This window comes from Rhinoderma darwinii, chromosome 1 (assembly GCF_050947455.1).
Source record: "Rhinoderma darwinii isolate aRhiDar2 chromosome 1, aRhiDar2.hap1, whole genome shotgun sequence".
Classification (NCBI taxonomy): Eukaryota; Metazoa; Chordata; class Amphibia; order Anura; family Rhinodermatidae; genus Rhinoderma; species Rhinoderma darwinii.
The window spans coordinates 541,933,443-541,940,438 of NC_134687.1; the positions used below are offsets into that span (position 1 = coordinate 541,933,443).

Below are 6,996 nucleotides of genomic sequence, written 5' to 3' on the forward strand. Positions count from 1 at the left end.
AAATAAAAATTAACATAACTGGAATCACCGCGCCTGTAAAAGTCAGAAATATTACAATATAGCATTATTTAACCCGCACAGTGAAAGCAAAAAAAAAAAAGAAAAATGTAAGAATTTATGTTTTTTGGTCAACTCAGTTCCTCAAAAAAATTAAATAAAAAGTGATTAAAAAGTCGCATGTACCGTAAAATGATACCAATAAAAACGACAGCTTGCCCTGCAACAACTAAGCCTTCATACTGCTCAATCGATGGAATAATATAAAAGTTATGGCTCTCAGAATTTGGCAATAAAACACAAAAAAATTTTCACAAATAGTTTTTCTTTGCAAAAGTAGTGAAACATAAAAAATCTGTATAAATTTGATATCGCCGTAATTGTATCAACTCCAGAATTAAGTTAACATGTCGTTTACCACACAATAAACGTCATAAAAACGAAACCAAAAAAACAATGGCGGAATCGCTATTTTTAGCTCATTTCACCCCACAAATTTTTTTTTCCATTTCCCAGTACATTTTATAATACATTAAATGGTGCCATGAAAAACTACAACTCGTCTCACAAAAAACAAGCCCTCATACGACAAAATAAAAAAGTTATGGCTTCTGGAAGGCCGTGAGGAAAAAACAAAAATGAAAAACAGAAAATTGGCTGCGCAGGGAAGGTATAAAATATTTTTTTTCAAGACGTTGCAAAATAATTTCCATTGATATCTTTTATTTTATTTTTTTTCATATGTACAATGTGCAGTCACTAGTCATTACAGTTGAATCTTCATTGAACCTGTATAGGCAGCCTACACCTAGAGGATTATTAATGTACAGAACTACTAGTATAGTAGTATATACAGTAGTATATATATGATGCCCACTTCTCAAAACTACCAGTAAAAATAAGTCAGTAGGCCAAAGCTTCATATCAAAACCCATAAATGTTTTCTCGGCTATATACAAGGATATTGAAAATGTTGGATCCAAATAAATATGCTAATAGTAATTTTAATATATGTAGTAACTTTCAGAGAAAATGTTTGTGTTTCTGGCTTTTTATGCATCAAAGCTGTTGATTATAAGCATGTAGAAATAAAATTCTTGCAACATATTTCTCCAGAGGGATATTTTGTAGTCATTTTGTAAGTCCTGGAGGAATTAAAAATATTTCAAGTTAGGCCAAACCTAAAAACGAATACGTCAATATTCTGCCTAGGCTTTTAAGATCTCTCCCTTCTTAGGCAAATCTCAAGAATTATTATACATAGTGAGATATCAAAGAAAACAAACTTAAAATATACACATTTTAATGCAACCCAACGGAACTAGAAGCGGCTTTTAAATTAATCCAAGGGGAAAAAATGGTAAACTGCAGAGCTAAAAAGAAGAAAGGTGTAAAAATAGGCACTTAAACTCTCATGTCCAAAACATCTAAGTGAACAAACATTATGAATATGGTTTCATTTTCAGATCATCAACACAGTCGGGAGCCTGGATTACCACTTTTATACAATGCAAACAGTCATTTCAAAATTTTGTTTTCTACAATGGTTTCTTTAAAATGATTATATTAAGAGTAAACCTGATTTATCCTAAAAATCAATTTCCTAAAGATCTACATCTCCAAGAATAGCTGCCTGCAGCCGTCTTTATATCAGCATTAAAAAAAAATTAAAGATATTTGACCGTTTTTGTCATCAATCAATTTTTCCTCAAATCGGAAACTTATAGATGTTTTCACCGCACTGAATGTCTCCCTATGAGGGCTTTTAGGTATTAACTGGATTAAAATGAATGTATTTGCAAAAGGTCTCTTTTCAGCCAACAATTGTGCATTTGAATTGATACAAAGTTGTTTTCGTGTTTTATAAATTACAATAAGATGGCTTTGTCAGTGTGTGTGCGTGTGTGTGCGTGTGTGCGTGCGTGCGTGTGTGTTATAACGGAGAGGAGGAGATACTGTGTAGTGTATGTAGTGTCTGAGAAATCCTGGCCTATTATATGTGTTATTTGACATTGAGACGCAGTTTTCGTTGTTTTGTACCATAGTAAATAGTCTGGGATTCCGAGTTTACATTGAAAAACAAGGAGAAAAAGTGCTAGTTGTGAGAATTTCCTCTCCTGCCCTGTCTTCATATATAGTTCGTGGAGTTTGTCTGCAGCTGTCCCTCTAACAATTTGAATGGGGAGAGGGGGGCTGTTTTTTTGGGGGGAGGGAGAGAAGCTCTGAATACCGTTCCCAATAAGAGATGAGACATATTGAAAACTATATTAAATTACCCTGATTAACAATTTAGCCACGAACAGGGGAGCTTTGGGAAATCTGTATAGGAAAGACTGGGAGCTATTCATGCCAGCAGCAAAGAGGTCAAAAGGTTTCTGAAGTTCACATGCTCAGAGCCTTTGTTATGCTAACAGACAATCTCAAATCAGCTGCCAAGTGGAGTGTAAAATATAAATGATTCCTTGAGAACTTCCAATAAGTTGTCACTTTTCCTCTCCAAATACCAGGACAGTCTGATCATTTATTGCACGCCCTATTTTATCATCATTGGTAGTCTGCTGATTAAATCACTACTTCCAAAAGCAATTTCAAGGAAAAATGCCTAACAGCAAAACTCCCACAAAGTCTGATTTCTTTTAAATAAAAAAAAAATAATCACATTAATACGGTCTATTTTTTTTCTTATAAAGGGGAGAGGCTCTTGTTTTAGAAAGAACATTCTGCCCCTCCTGTGAGGAAGAGAGGTCATAAAATGTCAGTCACAATCTAGACAGCACCCCGTCTAGGTCTAGACTATATTTTTTTCCCATGCCTCCGATTCACAACATTTGCATATTGAAGAAAAGTGCAGAAAACTTTTAAAAGCCAAATAGAACTATACACAATAATATTAAGATCTAAAAACCTATTAAAGTAAAATAAATTGTACATAACACTGCATAACATACTGAATGTAACAATAAGCCATTATATGGACCTATTAGTCAATCCATGTATTCTCGTTATCTCTTTGATAAGATTACATTTTAGGAAGTGAAGAATGCATAGAGATAGAGAGAACAGATAGAAAAGAGTTAAATACACTTCCAGCAATAAATTGCTCTATTAGAAAGTGCTGTTTTCATTCTGGGTAAGTAAAAGAAAAGATGAAAGGATGAGGCATACTAATTAATCCCCAACACTGGTATCAGAGAGAAATAACAATAATGTGCATGCAATCTCAGCAGTGAAGAAGAGGAGAGCTACTATAACAAAAATACCTAGAAAACTGTATGCATTAATAAATAAATATATATATATATATATATGTATATGTATATGTATATATATATATATATATATATATATATATATATATATATATATATATACTTTCATGGATTTCAAGCCCTATTCATTTTCTGAGTTGATCCAAAACACCAATTTTGTATATTGAATACATTGCTACAGTAACATTAGTGTTCACATTACAATAATACACACTTTAATACACAATGGTAAATTAAAGAAATATGTAGCAGGATTTAGAAGCACAAGTAATGACCATTAAGACATTGAAACCATTCATCCTTACTGAATTACTGCTTGTTTGAACCTGTTTAATTACTTCCATATTTCAGCATAATAATGAACTATTTAAATGAAACAAAGAGCAGTGGTATACAACAGAAATCTCAAATCTACGTAGAAATGTATTAAATGTTATTAATATGTATTAACAGAAGTCGTTCTAATGTGTTGCAATACAATAAGCACAATACAATTTAGATAATTATGTTAATAGCAGCCTGATTTTGGCTATTTTGCTGGAAATTGTTGGTTAGATCAAAACATGATACAAATTTCAAAACATCAAAATGTTTAAAAAATTTTGAACACCACACAGAGCAAACCAAAATATTTTTAATTCCATTAGACGGCTAATTTTTAACGGGGAAAATTAAATATTTTTCCTAAATACGGTAGTATTAATAAGTCAAAATGCATTAAAACTGAATACAATTGTTTGTGCTAATTATTAACAGACATTCTAACATACGCAGAACTTGTATTGAGATAGCAGTATCTGAATTACATATTTTGCTGCTTCAACTAATTCATAGAAGTAAACATGTCCCTGTAAAGGGACAATACAATGTATACACCCTGTATACACCCTGTATACACCTCCATTAAAATGAGATCAACTTTTCTTTTATCAGAAAAAATATTTACCAAGCTTCTTTAGAATGAAAAACTCAAAAGGTTTTCATTTTGTATTTTCGATTTATTTTATCATTGTGTTATTATGTATCTGCGTTTTTATTTTAATGTTTCCAATGTCTTTATGTAAAGATTAATTGGGACACAATTCTAAGGACGTAGTTGTTACTATTATATATCAAATTCCCTTTCATTTGAATATCAGAATTTGACCATGAAGTACAAATATAACAAAATAATAATAACATTTTATATATATATATATATATATTTATATATATATATTATATTTATAAGAACACATACACCCACTATATTTTAAGGTGGATATGCTATATTGAGAATGTATTATCTAATCCATATAGGATTAAAAAAGATCTGAGGTTAACATACAAGATGACATTGCACACCCTAAAACAAAAGACTGAGGAGCTCCATTAGGAAATATAATAAAATCCTTTATCTGACAGCCATCCGGGAGATGCAGTGAATACAAGTTAACAAGCAGGAACTGATAACATAACATTTATAGGAGGTCAGAAGTCAAATGCCAGTCAGCGGCTTTTAACCTCCTGGGTCATAAACAGGAACACGTAGTTAAAAGAAGGCAAGTTATTCATTGGGTTTTAAAGGGTGCCTATTTACTGTCCTTACTAAATACCGAACAGTAATCACCAGTGATCATAATCATTCCCATGTTATGAGAAATACGTGTATATATGTTTAAATATTGGGAAGAAAACACCAAGTAATCACAGATCTTAAAGCAACAATACCCCTTTATTACGATCCAAGTATTTGTATTTCTCAGTAACAATAAGCAACGTGTAAAGCTGCGGTATTTACAGTCAACAGACACAAGTGAACAATAAAGCTGCCTGCAGATTTTCATTCCCTTTATAATGTTAATGTAACTTTTTTGTGGAGTGTTTTAAAAAGGATTTGATATATGCTCTCTCAATGTATGAAGATGTGTTTTCCTTATTTAATCTAACTTGCTCGCCATTTATTTTTCCAACCCTTATCGGTACATAAATCAAAGGAGAAAAAAATGTTAATAGCTGCCTACATTGCTGCAGGTTGCCCATGATTGTCTTAATGGGAATAAAACGTAAGATTCAGATGCTCAAACAAATACTGATGTAATGAAGTCAAATTGTATTCTATATGTAAGCCAGTGCTGTAACTCACAATAAAAGGGCTGAGAGGAGAGAGATAAAATGACATGCATTATTCTAAGGCCTTTCAAGGAGGACTGTTCCTTTAAACGTGGTTTTAAAAAATGTACTAGGCAAATATAAATATGATTTGAAAAATTTATCGCAAGTATTTTAATGACATTTGAAGTGCACTCACCTTTTGTTGACAATCTGGATTGTGAAGTCCATTTGTTTCACAAAAGCCCCCCAAGCAGAAGTACAAGGACTAACTGTCTTCATTCAGTTAATGTTTAGTTTAAAAAAAACACCAAGCGGCCTTAATCAGCATGCTGATTGCATCGTGAACTAACAAATAATTTACCACTCCAAGCATCGCATTCCATTAAAAGCTCATTAAATTTCCCCTTCTCCAATGGGAGGGTTCTGGCTGGATATGCATTCTTTTAGTACAAATTATCACTTCACTTTCACAAAAATATGTATTTTCCCTTCCTATAACTAGAAGCTTACACGTCCACAAATAATCATATGCTCGGCAATTTATTTGTCTTTAATGCCAATGGAATAATAATTAAAGGCGATTGGAAAGGATGAGAAAGAACTACACTTAAAATCGGTTTCATGCCTTATAACCAGAAATGTGCGCTTGCTGTTATTTCTTTTGTGTATTCGCTAAAGCTTACAGTGGATTCTTGTCATAAATACAACATTTTGTCATGTACAGTTGGAGTAAACGTACAAAGTGGTACAAATGATGTGGAGGACCTTCTTAAGAGAAGGTAAGCAGTTACATAGGAATAGGAATTTTGTATATACAGTGAAATACATTTAAACAATGTGATTATCGACATAATAAATATTACTTTGGGAATGGGAATTCTCTGTCAATTTTGGGACATTTAAAGGATTGCTTACTATGGTGTGTATCTAAGAGGCACCTTAGGAGGTCCTATTTACAATATCGTAGAGGTAAGTACCTTTTTTGGACCTGTGTTCCCCTCTTTTACTCATTTCCGGAATTTGTTTTTCCAAAGCTGATTAGACAAGATAATACAAGTTAAGATGAATCCAATGAGCTATCAAGAATATATTAACATATCAATCCATTAGGCCTATCTGTCCGTCGGCCAATATGTAAATCTCCTATTTACGGTTCTAAGCACCCAACTTCTGGTTTCAGTACACAATAGTGCTCTGGTTTGGTGAGGAGCTGAATTACCAAATTTGTTGGATTATTGGAAGTTACTGACTTACCCAGGTCAAAAAAAATTCTAAGCTAAAGGTCCTGCACACAGTACATTTTCCAAAGTATCCCACATCTGGTCTGAGTCCATAAGAATGTTTGGCTATCAGGTTAATCTCATTGGGATTCTTAATTTTTTTTTATTTTCAAGCATTTTGATTGTCAAATAAGCAGATGTCCGATATATATATATATATATATATATATATAAAAACATTTATATATCAGCCCAAACATTGCAATTGGGTCAGTGCAGACCTCCCACAATAAAGATATCACTTTCAAGATATCAAATTTATCTATGTACAGTAAAATTCCTGTCATTCTTAACATGATAATCCAAAAAATAGTCAAAATGATGTTGAATTTTCCAGAATTTTGTTTGTCTAATGG

The 6,996-nt window shown here is 32.4% G+C and overlaps 1 long non-coding RNA gene across 1 annotated transcript in view; it reads right to left on the reverse strand.

Moving 5' to 3' along the window:
- LOC142745358 (uncharacterized) overlaps positions 1–6,416 on the reverse strand; it is a 224,810-nt gene extending 218,394 nt beyond the window's left edge. The window contains exon 1 of the long non-coding RNA XR_012881684.1: positions 5,557–6,416. This is a non-coding gene — a long non-coding RNA (uncharacterized LOC142745358). The remainder of the gene's footprint in view (positions 1–5,556) is intronic.
- Between the last annotated feature and the right edge of the window lie 580 nt (positions 6,417–6,996).